General features: G+C 38.5%; 14 non-coding genes across 14 annotated transcripts; all 14 read right to left on the minus strand.

Moving 5' to 3' along the window:
• Positions 1 to 40: 40 nt before the first annotated feature.
• trnai-aau (transfer RNA isoleucine (anticodon AAU)) lies at positions 41 to 113 on the minus strand. Its single transcript has one exon. It is a non-coding gene; the product is annotated as a tRNA-Ile (tRNA).
• Positions 114 to 460: 347 nt separating this feature from the next.
• Positions 461 to 533, minus strand: trnav-cac (transfer RNA valine (anticodon CAC)). The gene has a single exon. It is a non-coding gene; the product is annotated as a tRNA-Val (tRNA).
• Positions 534 to 880: 347 nt separating this feature from the next.
• On the minus strand, positions 881 to 953 carry trnav-aac (transfer RNA valine (anticodon AAC)). Its single transcript has one exon. It is a non-coding gene; the product is annotated as a tRNA-Val (tRNA).
• Positions 954 to 1,513: 560 nt separating this feature from the next.
• Positions 1,514 to 1,586, minus strand: trnav-uac (transfer RNA valine (anticodon UAC)). The gene has a single exon. It is a non-coding gene; the product is annotated as a tRNA-Val (tRNA).
• A 141-nt stretch (positions 1,587 to 1,727) lies between these two features.
• On the minus strand, positions 1,728 to 1,800 carry trnai-aau (transfer RNA isoleucine (anticodon AAU)). The gene has a single exon. It is a non-coding gene; the product is annotated as a tRNA-Ile (tRNA).
• Positions 1,801 to 2,147: 347 nt separating this feature from the next.
• Positions 2,148 to 2,220, minus strand: trnav-cac (transfer RNA valine (anticodon CAC)). Its single transcript has one exon. It is a non-coding gene; the product is annotated as a tRNA-Val (tRNA).
• A 347-nt stretch (positions 2,221 to 2,567) lies between these two features.
• Positions 2,568 to 2,640, minus strand: trnav-aac (transfer RNA valine (anticodon AAC)). Its single transcript has one exon. It is a non-coding gene; the product is annotated as a tRNA-Val (tRNA).
• Positions 2,641 to 3,200: 560 nt separating this feature from the next.
• trnav-uac (transfer RNA valine (anticodon UAC)) lies at positions 3,201 to 3,273 on the minus strand. The gene has a single exon. It is a non-coding gene; the product is annotated as a tRNA-Val (tRNA).
• A 141-nt stretch (positions 3,274 to 3,414) lies between these two features.
• trnai-aau (transfer RNA isoleucine (anticodon AAU)) lies at positions 3,415 to 3,487 on the minus strand. Its single transcript has one exon. It is a non-coding gene; the product is annotated as a tRNA-Ile (tRNA).
• A 347-nt stretch (positions 3,488 to 3,834) lies between these two features.
• On the minus strand, positions 3,835 to 3,907 carry trnav-cac (transfer RNA valine (anticodon CAC)). Its single transcript has one exon. It is a non-coding gene; the product is annotated as a tRNA-Val (tRNA).
• A 347-nt stretch (positions 3,908 to 4,254) lies between these two features.
• Positions 4,255 to 4,327, minus strand: trnav-aac (transfer RNA valine (anticodon AAC)). The gene has a single exon. It is a non-coding gene; the product is annotated as a tRNA-Val (tRNA).
• A 560-nt stretch (positions 4,328 to 4,887) lies between these two features.
• On the minus strand, positions 4,888 to 4,960 carry trnav-uac (transfer RNA valine (anticodon UAC)). Its single transcript has one exon. It is a non-coding gene; the product is annotated as a tRNA-Val (tRNA).
• A 141-nt stretch (positions 4,961 to 5,101) lies between these two features.
• Positions 5,102 to 5,174, minus strand: trnai-aau (transfer RNA isoleucine (anticodon AAU)). Its single transcript has one exon. It is a non-coding gene; the product is annotated as a tRNA-Ile (tRNA).
• A 7,511-nt stretch (positions 5,175 to 12,685) lies between these two features.
• trnav-uac (transfer RNA valine (anticodon UAC)) lies at positions 12,686 to 12,758 on the minus strand. Its single transcript has one exon. It is a non-coding gene; the product is annotated as a tRNA-Val (tRNA).
• Between the last annotated feature and the right edge of the window lie 463 nt (positions 12,759 to 13,221).

The following is a 13,221-nucleotide window of genomic DNA, read 5'->3' on the forward strand; positions in this document are numbered from 1 at the left end:
TGTTGAAAGTACAGTACCTACTGCACGTGTCAAAGAGCTCTGTTTCCGCCCGGGTTCGAACCGAGGACCTTTCGCGTATTAAGCAAACGTGATAACCACTACACTACAGAATCTTCTTCAACAATTATCTGCAAGGAGTAAACCGAATTTTACAGATATTCATGGCACGTGTTCAAATTTCCAAAATTAGGAATTTATGAAAATAACTATTGTCTGTTAATAGTACAGTACCTACTGCACATGTCAAAGAGCAGTGTTTCCTCCCGGTTTCAAACTGAGGACCGTTCACGTGTAAAGCTAACGTGATAACCACTACACTACAGAAACTGCTGCTTGATTTTTCTGCAAGGAGTAAACCGAATTTTAAAAATATTCATGGCACGTATTGGAATTTCCAAAATAAAGAATTCATGAAATTTTCTGTTACCACTATGGTACTACAGAATGTGTCAATGAGCGTTGTTTCCGCCCGGTTTCGAACCAGGGACATTTCGCGTGTGAAGCGAACGTGATAACCACTACACCACAGAAACTACTGCTACAATTAGCTGCAAGGAGTAAACCGAATTTTAAAAATATTCATGGCACGTATTCGAATTTCCAAAATAAGGGATTAATGAAATTCTTTGTTAACACTATGGTACTTCTTGAATGTGTCGATGAGCGTTGTTTCCGCCTGGTTTCGAACCAGTGACCTTTCGCGTGTGAACAAACGTGATAACCACTACACTACAGAAAATGCTGCTACATTTACCTGCGAGGAGTAAACCGAATTTTACAGATATTCATGGCACGTATTCGAATTTCCAAAATACAGAATTCATGAAAATAACAATTCTTTGTTGAAAGTACAGTACCTACTGCACGTGTCAAAGAGCTCTGTTTCCGCCCGGTTTCGAACCGAGGACCTTTCGCGTGTTAAGCGAACGTGATAACCGCTACACTACAGAAACTGCTTCAACAATTATCTGCAAGGAGTAAACCGAATTTTACAGATATTCATGGCACGTGTTCAAATTTCCAAAATTAGGCATTTATGAAAATAACTATTCTCTGTTAATAGTACAGTACCTACTGCACATGTCAAAGAGCACTGTTTCCTCCCGGTTTCAAACTGAGGACCTTTCACGTGTAAAGCGAACGTGATAACCACTACACTACAGAAACTGCTGCTACATTTAGCTGCAAGGAGTAAACCGAATTTTACAGATATTCATGGCACGTATTCGAATTTCCAAAATACAGAATTTATGAAAATAACAATTCTTTGTTGAAAGTACAGTACCTACTGCTCTTGTCAAAGAGCTCTGTTTCCGCCCGGTTAAAAACCGAGGACCTTTCGCGTGTTAAGCGAACGTGATAACCGCTACACTACAGAAACTGCTTCAACAATTATCTGCAAGGAGTAAACCGAATTTTACAGATATTCATGGCACGTGTTGAAATTTCCAAATTTAGGCATTTATGAAAATAACTATTCTCTTTTAAAAGTACTGTACGTGTCAAAGAGCACTGTTTCCGCCCGGTTTCGAACCGAGGACCTTTCGCGTGTAAAGCGAACGTGATAACCACTACACTACAGAAACTGCTGCTTGATTTTCCTGCTAGAAGTAAACTGAATTTTACAGATATTCAGGGCACGTATTCGAATTTCCAAAATACAGAATTTATGAAAATAACAACTCTTTGTTGAAAGTACAGTACCTACTGCACGTGTCAAAGAGCTCTGTTTCCGCCCGGGTTCGAACCGAGGACCTTTCGCGTATTAAGCAAACGTGATAACCACTACACTACAGAATCTTCTTCAACAATTATCTGCAAGGAGTAAACCGAATTTTACAGATATTCATGGCACGTGTTCAAATTTCCAAAATTAGGAATTTATGAAAATAACTATTGTCTGTTAATAGTACAGTACCTACTGCACATGTCAAAGAGCAGTGTTTCCGCCCGGTTTCAAACTGAGGACCTTTCACGTGTAAAGCTAACGTGATAACCACTACACTACAGAAACTGCTGCTTGATTTTTCTGCAAGGAGTAAACCGAATTTTAAAAATATTCATGGCACGTATTGGAATTTCCAAAATAAAGAATTCATGAAATTTTCTGTTACCACTATGGTACTACAGAATGTGTCAATGAGCGTTGTTTCCGCCCGGTTTCGAACCAGGGACATTTCGCGTGTGAAGCGAACGTGATAACCACTACACCACAGAAACTACTGCTACAATTAGCTGCAAGGAGTAAACCGAATTTTAAAAATATTCATGGCACGTATTCGAATTTCCAAAATAAGGGATTAATGAAATTCTTTGTTAACACTATGGTACTTCTTGAATGTGTCGATGAGCGTTGTTTCCGCCTGGTTTCGAACCAGTGACCTTTCGCGTGTGAACAAACGTGATAACCACTACACTACAGAAAATGCTGCTACATTTACCTGCGAGGAGTAAACCGAATTTTACAGATATTCATGGCACGTATTCGAATTTCCAAAATACAGAATTCATGAAAATAACAATTCTTTGTTGAAAGTACAGTACCTACTGCACGTGTCAAAGAGCTCTGTTTCCGCCCGGTTTCGAACCGAGGACCTTTCGCGTGTTAAGCGAACGTGATAACCGCTACACTACAGAAACTGCTTCAACAATTATCTGCAAGGAGTAAACCGAATTTTACAGATATTCATGGCACGTGTTCAAATTTCCAAAATTAGGCATTTATGAAAATAACTATTCTCTGTTAATAGTACAGTACCTACTGCACATGTCAAAGAGCACTGTTTCCTCCCGGTTTCAAACTGAGGACCTTTCACGTGTAAAGCGAACGTGATAACCACTACACTACAGAAACTGCTGCTACATTTAGCTGCAAGGAGTAAACCGAATTTTACAGATATTCATGGCACGTATTCGAATTTCCAAAATACAGAATTTATGAAAATAACAATTCTTTGTTGAAAGTACAGTACCTACTGCTCTTGTCAAAGAGCTCTGTTTCCGCCCGGTTAAAAACCGAGGACCTTTCGCGTGTTAAGCGAACGTGATAACCGCTACACTACAGAAACTGCTTCAACAATTATCTGCAAGGAGTAAACCGAATTTTACAGATATTCATGGCACGTGTTGAAATTTCCAAATTTAGGCATTTATGAAAATAACTATTCTCTTTTAAAAGTACTGTACGTGTCAAAGAGCACTGTTTCCGCCCGGTTTCGAACCGAGGACCTTTCGCGTGTAAAGCGAACGTGATAACCACTACACTACAGAAACTGCTGCTTGATTTTCCTGCTAGAAGTAAACCGAATTTTACAGATATTCAGGGCACGTATTCGAATTTCCAAAATACAGAATTTATGAAAATAACAACTCTTTGTTGAAAGTACAGTACCTACTGCACGTGTCAAAGAGCTCTGTTTCCGCCCGGGTTCGAACCGAGGACCTTTCGCGTATTAAGCAAACGTGATAACCACTACACTACAGAATCTTCTTCAACAATTATCTGCAAGGAGTAAACCGAATTTTACAGATATTCATGGCACGTGTTCAAATTTCCAAAATTAGGAATTTATGAAAATAACTATTGTCTGTTAATAGTACAGTACCTACTGCACATGTCAAAGAGCAGTGTTTCCTCCCGGTTTCAAACTGAGGACCTTTCACGTGTAAAGCTAACGTGATAACCACTACACTACAGAAACTGCTGCTTGATTTTTCTGCAAGGAGTAAACCGAATTTTAAAAATATTCATGGCACGTATTGGAATTTCCAAAATAAAGAATTCATGAAATTTTCTGTTACCACTATGGTACTACAGAATGTGTCAATGAGCGTTGTTTCCGCCCGGTTTCGAACCAGGGACATTTCGCGTGTGAAGCGAACGTGATAACCACTACACCACAGAAACTACTGCTACAATTAGCTGCAAGGAGTAAACCGAATTTTAAAAATATTCATGGCACGTATTCGAATTTCCAAAATAAGGGATTAATGAAATTCTTTGTTAACACTATGGTACTTCTTGAATGTGTCGATGAGCGTTGTTTCCGCCTGGTTTCGAACCAGTGACCTTTCGCGTGTGAACAAACGTGATAACCACTACACTACAGAAAATGCTGCTACATTTACCTGCGAGGAGTAAACCGAATTTTACAGATATTCATGGCACGTATTCGAATTTCCAAAATACAGAATTCATGAAAATAACAATTCTTTGTTGAAAGTACAGTACCTACTGCACGTGTCAAAGAGCTCTGTTTCCGCCCGGTTTCGAACCGAGGACCTTTCGCGTGTTAAGCGAACGTGATAACCGCTACACTACAGAAACTGCTTCAACAATTATCTGCAAGGAGTAAACCGAATTTTACAGATATTCATGGCACGTGTTCAAATTTCCAAAATTAGGCATTTATGAAAATAACTATTCTCTGTTAATAGTACAGTACCTACTGCACATGTCAAAGAGCACTGTTTCCTCCCGGTTTCAAACTGAGGACCTTTCACGTGTAAAGCGAACGTGATAACCACTACACTACAGAAACTGCTGCTACATTTAGCTGCAAGGAGTAAACCGAATTTTACAGATATTCATGGCACGTATTCGAATTTCCAAAATACAGAATTTATGAAAATAACAATTCCTTGTTGAAAGTACAGTACCTACTGCTCTTGTCAAAGAGCTCTGTTTCCGCCCGGTTAAAAACCGAGGACCTTTCGCGTGTTAAGCGAACGTGATAACCGCTACACTACAGAAACTGCTTCAACAATTATCTGCAAGGAGTAAACCGAATTTTACAGATATTCATGGCACGTGTTGAAATTTCCAAATTTAGGCATTTATGAAAATAACTATTCTCTTTTAAAAGTACTGTACGTGTCAAAGAGCACTGTTTCCGCCCGGTTTCGAACCGAGGACCTTTCGCGTGTAAAGCGAACGTGATAACCACTACACTACAGAAACTGCTGCTTGATTTTCCTGCTAGAAGTAAACCGAATTTTACAGATATTCAGGGCACGTATTCGAATTTCCAAAATACAGAATTTATGAAAATAACAACTCTTTGTTGAAAGTACAGTACCTACTGCACGTGTCAAAGAGCTCTGTTTCCGCCCGGGTTCGAACCGAGGACCTTTCGCGTATTAAGCAAACGTGATAACCACTACACTACAGAATCTTCTTCAACAATTATCTGCAAGGAGTAAACCGAATTTTACAGATATTCATGGCACGTGTTGAAATTTCCAAATTTAGGCATTTATGAAAATAACTATTCTCTTTTAAAAGTACTGTACGTGTCAAAGAGCACTGTTTCCGCCCGGTTTCGAACCGAGGACCTTTCGCGTGTAAAGCGAACGTGATTTTTTTTTTTTATTTTTTTTTATTTTTTTATTATCAAAAATGTTTGTTTACAATATTTACAGTACAATCTACTGTTTACAGTACAATCCACAGAGAACAATACAGAAGACACTAGACTAACAGAGGCAGGTGAACAATTCACCCCCTATCAAATTATCAACAAAGAAAATATCAAAACAGTGCTTTCAAAAATTATAAGTGATACCTCCACTCTCCTCTCGTGAAATTAACCCACTCCCTTCAACAAAAGACTCATCAAAATGTTCCATCCCATAATTAAACAACATATCTATGTGTTTACTGAACAGTGCTATAAAGATACTCCACACCTGAACCCTCTTTCTGTCAAAAGAAACATAATTCCTCCTACAAAAAATAGCATACCTCACAAAACTCAAAACCATATTCAACAAACACACATTAGCACCCTCACATTTACCAGACACTCCAAATAACAAAAGTTCCTCCCACGCATACTTTTTCACGAAATCTCCCCCCCAGTTTCTACATAACATTTCCTTAACTTTATAAAAAAAATATTTTAAATCCTCACATTCTATAAACAAATGCATAAGAGTTTCCGGGAAACGTCCACATACGTCGCATTCCCTTTCTATCTCACAATTAATTTTCTTTAGCACCACCTTTGTAAATATTCTATTATGTCTTAGTTTGAAATCATTATTTTCACACTCCTTACTATTATATTTTACATTTAAATTTCCCCATATCTTTTTTTCATCCAATTCCGGAAAAACTACTTTCCAAAATTTCTCAGCAGCCGGCCTTCTACACACTTTTCCTACCATTATTCTATACAATCTTTTCACTGGTATACTAGATAAATGTACTTTCTTCTTACTGCTACCAATGAACAAATTAGGAAATACAAATAAATCTTCTCTTTCAACTTCACTATTTATTAAATCAACCCATGCTCTTGGTATACTATTCTTTATCTTGTCATACATATTATTCACTGTTCCCCTTCCCACCTCTTCATCCCATTCATTGATTATGTCAAAAATAGCTTCCCCAGGTAAAAACCCTGGAATTACCTCATATGTATAATCTTTTATTTGCCGTAGACCTGCACTCATAAATACTTTATTATACAAAACTTTTTCTTTGTTCTTGATTTTCTCATTCAGAAATATAGGTTGATTCATAATCAGGTCAATATGTCCACATTCATAATATACATTAGGCAACAACTCTGCCCATGCATTTAGCACCTCTTTATAAAAATCTGGTACCTTTTCAAACATTGCCCTTTTAAGCCCCATCAATAAACCATTATCCTCACAACCACCACTCTCCTCTAAGTAGACTCTAAAGAAGTGTTTCCAGCCATAATCTTCACTGTCATACAAATATTTCTTTACTGTTTTTATCCTAATAGCTTTTCTTTTGACATCTAAATCTACAAGTTTTAAACCTCCATCCACATAGTCAGCAATCAATGTTTTCTGAGATATTCTCACTCCTTTACCATCCCATATAAAATTTGACACCACATTATTCAATTCATTTAGGACCCACTCCGGCATGTCCAGGACTCCCAAAACATACACAAATTTGGATAATACCAAAGCATTTGCAACAATTACTTTCCCTTGTAACTTTAGTTTTCTATTTTTCCAGAAATTCAACGTTAGCTTGACTTTATTAAGGATCCCAGTCCAAGTTATATCTTTTGCCTCTTTCTCCTTTACACCAATGTTTACTCCCAGCACTTTAATAAAATCCTTTGCGCTCTTGAATGGAATCTCACACCCGTTTACATTGATATCCCCAACAAACATTATTTCAGTCTTCTCTATATTAACTTTAGCACCCGATGCCTTGCCATATATATCTATGATCCCCATAATGCTTCCAATACTTTCTATATCCTTCACAGTACAAGTAGTGTCATCAGCGTACTGATGTACAACACTGACACCACCACCTGGGATTCCAACACCCCTTACTTCTTTATTACTATTTATCAATGTAGCTAACGGTTCTGTAGAAACACTGTACAGCAGAGCTGACAAAGGACAGCCCTGCCTTACTGACCTCTCCACAGGGAAAGTATCTGTTAACACTCCGTTACATTTAACACAACTTTTAGCCCCACTATACAACAGGTTGATCCAAGATACAAACTTTGGCCCAAACCCAAACCTCTCCAAAGTCTGTAATAAAAAGCTGTGCTCCACTCTATCGAAAGCTTTGTTAAAGTCCAAACTTAAAACTATACCACCTTCATTTTTCATTTGATTAACAACATCCCTAATTGTACAAATGACATCTGCAATATCTCTTCCAGGTATGCCGTAGGCTTGTGTTGATTCAATAATACTCCCAATCACCTTTTTCATCCTATTCGCTAACACTTTAGTCAGTATCTTATAATCCGAATTTAGAAGGCTAATAGGCCTATAATTTTCTAACTTTAATCTACTGCCCCTATTTTTGAATAAGATCGTTAACATTCCAGTTGACATAGACTCAGGGATTTCCTTATTCTCTTCCATATAATGAAACACCCTCACTAAAATGGGTGCCAAAATATCTACAAAGACTTTATAGAACTCATTTGTTAAACCATCCAAACCCGGACTTTTATTACCTTGCGTGCTAACAATTGCTTCCTTGATTTCCATAATCGAAATCTCTTCATCACACATCATTCTATCTGCCTGCGATACTTTGGCACTAATTGTATCCAACACTTTTACAACACACACTTTATCTACCCTGTTAGGGCTAGGGGGCAGCATTGACACGGCTGGATAAAAAACATACCCGATTTAATCTGGTTACCACTCCTACTCAGTAACTAGAATATGCATATACTTATTACATATGGATAGAAAACACCCTAAATTTTCTAAAACTGTTTGAATGGTGTCTGTGAGTATAACAGAACTCAAATGGCAGGTCAAAACCTGAGAGATTCCTTTACAGGAAGTGGCCTGTCTGACCATTTCTGGAACTTCTTTGCCATCTCTATCATTTACTAAGGATCTCTGCTCTAACGTGACACTTCCCACGTCTTCCATAGGCTCTCAGAGCCCGGGAAAAAACAGAATGTCGTCATTCCAGCCCCAGGCTGAAACACATTATCGCCTTTCTCAAGTGGCCGATCAAGAGACACTAGCTTATGCGCGTGACCCCGACCGCCCCCGCCTTTGGGATTTTTTCCTCTGTTTGCCGAAAAGGAGATTCCCTGTCGGAATATTATCGCTTTTCTACGAGAAAAATGACGTAAAAATTGATTTTAAACAGCGGTTGACATGCTTCGACCTACGGCAATGGAATACTTTGAATTTTATTGTCAGGAATTGCGCCAAGCGCGCGACACTTCTTTACTATTTCGGATAGTGTCTGGAACGCACGAACAAAACGCCGCTATTCGGATATAACGATGGATTATTTTGGACCAAACCAACATTTGTTATTGAAGTAGCTGTCCTGGGTGTGCATTCTGACGAAGACAACAAAAGGTAATGACATTTTTATAATAGTAAATATGATTATGGTGAGTGCTAAACTTGCCGGGTGTCTAAATAGCGAGCCCGTGATGCCTGGGCTATGTACTTAGAATATTGCAAAATGTGCTTTCACCAAAAAGCTATTTTAAAATCGGACATATCGAGTGCATAGAGGAGGTCTGTATCTATAATTCTTAAAATAATTGTTATGCTTTTTGTGAACGTTTATCGTGAGTAATTTAGTAAAATGTTAGCGAATTCCCCGGAAGTTTGCGGGGGGTATGCTAGTTCTGAACGTCACATGCTAATGTAAAAAGCTGGTTTTTGATATAAATATGAACTTGATTGAACAAAACATGCATGTATTGTATAACATAATGTCCTAGGGTTGTCATCTGATGAAGATCATCAAAGGTGAGTGCTGCATTTAGCTGTCTTCTGGGTTTTGGTGACATTATATGCTGGCTTGAAAAATGGGTGTCTGATTATTTCTGGCTTGGTACTCTGCTGACATAATCTAATGTTTTGCTTTCGTTGTAAAGCCTTTTTGAAATCGGACAGTGTGGTTAGATTAACGAGAGTCTTATCTTTAAATGGCTGTAAAATAGTCATATGTTTGAGAAATTGAAGTAATAGGATTTTTAAGATTTTGAAAATCGCGCCACAGGCTGGCAGTGGCTGTTACGTAGGTGGGACGAATTCGTCCCGCCGGTCCCATAGAGGCTACATCATTCTTTTTGTAAAGATTTCTGTAAAAGGTTTCAACTGTCTCTAAGATCCCAACAAAATCGTTTACCTTTACACCTCTTTCATCTTCCAACTCTACAATGTAACTCTTAGTTTGTTTTCTTTTTTCCAGACCCAAAAAAAAGGATGTACATTTCTCTCCCTCCAAAGCGTACTGTGCCCTGCTCCTAACAATAGCACCCAAACATTTCTTTTTTTCATAACGACCCAGCTCTGCATGGATTTTCAAATAATTCACAACATCATAGTCTGGATCCGTATCAGCCTTTTCAAGTTCATGCAACATCCTATTCCTAAGCATTATTTCTTTCTGCTTATCTAAACGGTTATGATTTTTTGCGTACCTAATACTCCTATTTTTTACTTTTACTTTCACTTCCTCCCACCATAAACACACATTCTCTTTTAACAGTACATTAGACATTTCATCATTAATACATTCAACAATTTCATTTCTATATCCTTCCTCCTTTAACAGACTGGCATTTAAACACCAGACACCTCCCCCTCTCCTCTCCACACCAAAACCCATTTGAAATGACATTACTGCATGATCACTATATGCTGTAAAGGTATATGACACCTTCTTAACATTCTGCACCAATTCTTGTTTTGCTAGACATAAATCAATTCTGCTTTGTTTTAATTCCTTTAGAACCACCTGCCTTCTAGAGAATACTCTTCTGTTTGGATTTTCAGCCCTCCATATATCTACTAGATTCTCCTCATTCATAAGTTTCCATAATGCATTTCTAGAAGAGTCATATCTGAATTTAGCACAACTAGAGGCATCCATTCTACTACACCTCACATTAAAATCTCCTATCAGTATACAGTTTTCTGAGCACAGTGTTTTTAATTTGTGAAACATTTCTCTCCTTTCAGATTCAATGTTTGAAGCATAAACATTAATTAAACGAAAAACTACATTTTGAACTTCAAATTCAATTACAATAAGTCTGCCATCATTGTCAGCATATATTTCTTTTACATTTTGCACCACATCATTTTTTATCAAAATAGCCACACCACATGTTTTATCCCCTCCATGACTACAAAAAATTAAATCTGACCATTTACTCTTAATCTCCTGCATTTTGGAGTCTGTCCAATTGGTCTCTTGAAAACACAACATGTCTGCCTTAACAGACACTAATACCTGCTCAAATTTGCTCATGTTTCTCAAACTGTTACCATTTAGGGATGCGACTGTAATCATTATGAATGTGTGCAGAAGTATAATCAGAGCCAAACAAGTCCTTAAAAATCCTACTTTTTCTTTTTTCCAAAACCCATCATCTCCCTGGTTTTCGACAATGACCTCTTATTTTTTACAAACAACTGAAGATCCTCACTATCTATTTCATCATCCGTCTCTTTATTTGGATTTTTGGGGGGATCGGCGGGGAAGCCTTTTGAAAAGTGCGCTTTAACAGTGCCCGTGACTTCAGTGGACCCAGCCCACTCTTTGGTGTAATTTTTACACAGGCTTAAAGCTGGCTCAGGCACCTGAGAAGCACCTTGCACCATCTCTACCTGTGTATGTCTTTCACCCATCATGTGCTGCTGTTCCACCTTGTCAGCAGCAGAGACTAAAACGGCGTCTCGTGCTTTGCCAGGAGACATTACAGGCTCTTCAAGCTTATCTGCCACTGTCTCTGGAGTCACACTCTCCATGTCACTCTCATCCTCCCTCTCCATAGGCACACTCCCCTCTTCCTCAGACGTGAGGTCCATTGTTTGCAAAAGTAAGTGATTTTCTCCCTTATTACAGCTACATCTAACTTTAGGTCTGTCACACATTTTGCACACATTTCCTATGTTCCGACATTCTCTGGCATAATGCCCTTGTTCACTACATTTGTGGCATGTGAATTCCGGACATTCCTTAAGTATGTGCCCCGGCTGAATACATAATCTACATACCTTCACTTGATTGTCGTGGATTACACGAAAATACTCAAATCCCTCGACAGTGTTAAATTTAGTAGAATATGGCAAGGATTGCACATTGTCTGTAAACTTTACCTTGCAAAATCTTGTCCCATCTACAATGTCCGTTCCTGGCCACATCCTCCTCTTGATTGGCGTGGTCGCCTTCACCTTCCAGCCTTTTAGTTTCTCTTCTATCTCCTCATCCGTAATGTATGCGGGCAAGTTCAAAAAGGACACCACCAGCTCATCGTTCCCTAGTTCTTTAGCCATGATTTGACAGTTCTTTATCTTTAGCCCGTCTATTAGTCTTTCTTTTCCATTTACATGAGACATTGTTACTTCATACTTATTCCCGTCTTTCATTCGACATCCCAGTATTGTTCCGCAAACTTCCTTTATTCCTCTCAGCAATTCCATCGTTGTTATTTTCCCTTCTCCACTTATTTCCACGTTCACCGTCAGTTCCTTCTCATATGTTCTTTTTTTCAGTTCTTCGTTTAACATTCTGATTTCACTGTTGTCCTTTCTCGTCGTCGTTTGTATTCTTGATGTCGAAGCCATGTTGTCCGTCCGGTTATTTTAAGCAATATCCCCCAAACAGCTCACGCTGATGGGGGACAATAGCAAAAACGTTTCACAGAAACTTCACTACAGTCACTCACAAACTTTCAAACTTATAAGTCAACTAGACCTAAAAAAAAAACGATATTCTCTCTCAAGCACTCAGACACCTGCTTCTCTTCCACTTCCTGAAACTCCAAAAAGGGGCGTGTGAAGCGAACGTGATAACCACTACACCACAGAAACTGCTGTAACACTTATCTGCAAGGACTAAACCGAATTTTACAGATATTCATAGTACGTGTTCAAATTTCCAAAATTAGGCATTTATGAAAACAACAAATTTTTGTTGAAAGTACAGTACCTACTGCATGTGTCAAAGAGCACTGTTTCTGCCCGGTTTCGAACCGAGGACCTTTCGCGTGTGAAGCAAACTTGATAACCACTACACTACAGAAACTGCTGCTGCATTTAGCTGCAAAGAGTAAACCAAATTTTACAGATATTTATGGCACGTATTCGAATTTCCAAAATACAGAATTCATGAAAATAACAATTCTTTGTTGAAAGTACAGTACCTACTGCACGTGTCAAAGAGCACTGTTTCCGCCCGGTTTTGAACCGAGGACCTTTCGCGTGTAAAGCGAACGTGATAACCACTACACTACAGAAACTGCTGCTTGACTTTTCTGCAAGAAGTAAACCGAATTTTAAAAATATTCATGGAACGTATTCTAATTTCCAAAATAAAGAATTCAAGAAATTTTCTTTTACCACTATGGTACTTCAGAATGTGTCAATGAGCGTTGTTTCTGCCCGGTTTCGAAACAGGGACCTTTCGCATGTGAAGCGAAGGTGATAACCACTACACCACAGAAACTACTGCTACAATTATCTGCAAGGAGTAAACCGAATTTAAAAAATATTCATGGCACGTATCCGAATTTCCAAAATAAGGGATTAATGAAATTCTTTGTTAACACTATGGTACTTCTTGAATGTGTCAATGAGCGTTGTTTCCTGTGTTAAATGAGGCCTCACCCCCTGGTTACACTAGTGACCATACCCCCCGTGCATCCGGCAAAGGCGGAGGTGTTGCTAACATTTACGATAGCAAATTTCAATTAACAAAAAAAC

Source organism: Salmo salar, chromosome 18 (genome assembly GCF_965601325.2).
Source record: "Salmo salar chromosome 18, fSalSal1, whole genome shotgun sequence".
Taxonomy (NCBI): Eukaryota; Metazoa; Chordata; class Actinopteri; order Salmoniformes; family Salmonidae; genus Salmo; species Salmo salar.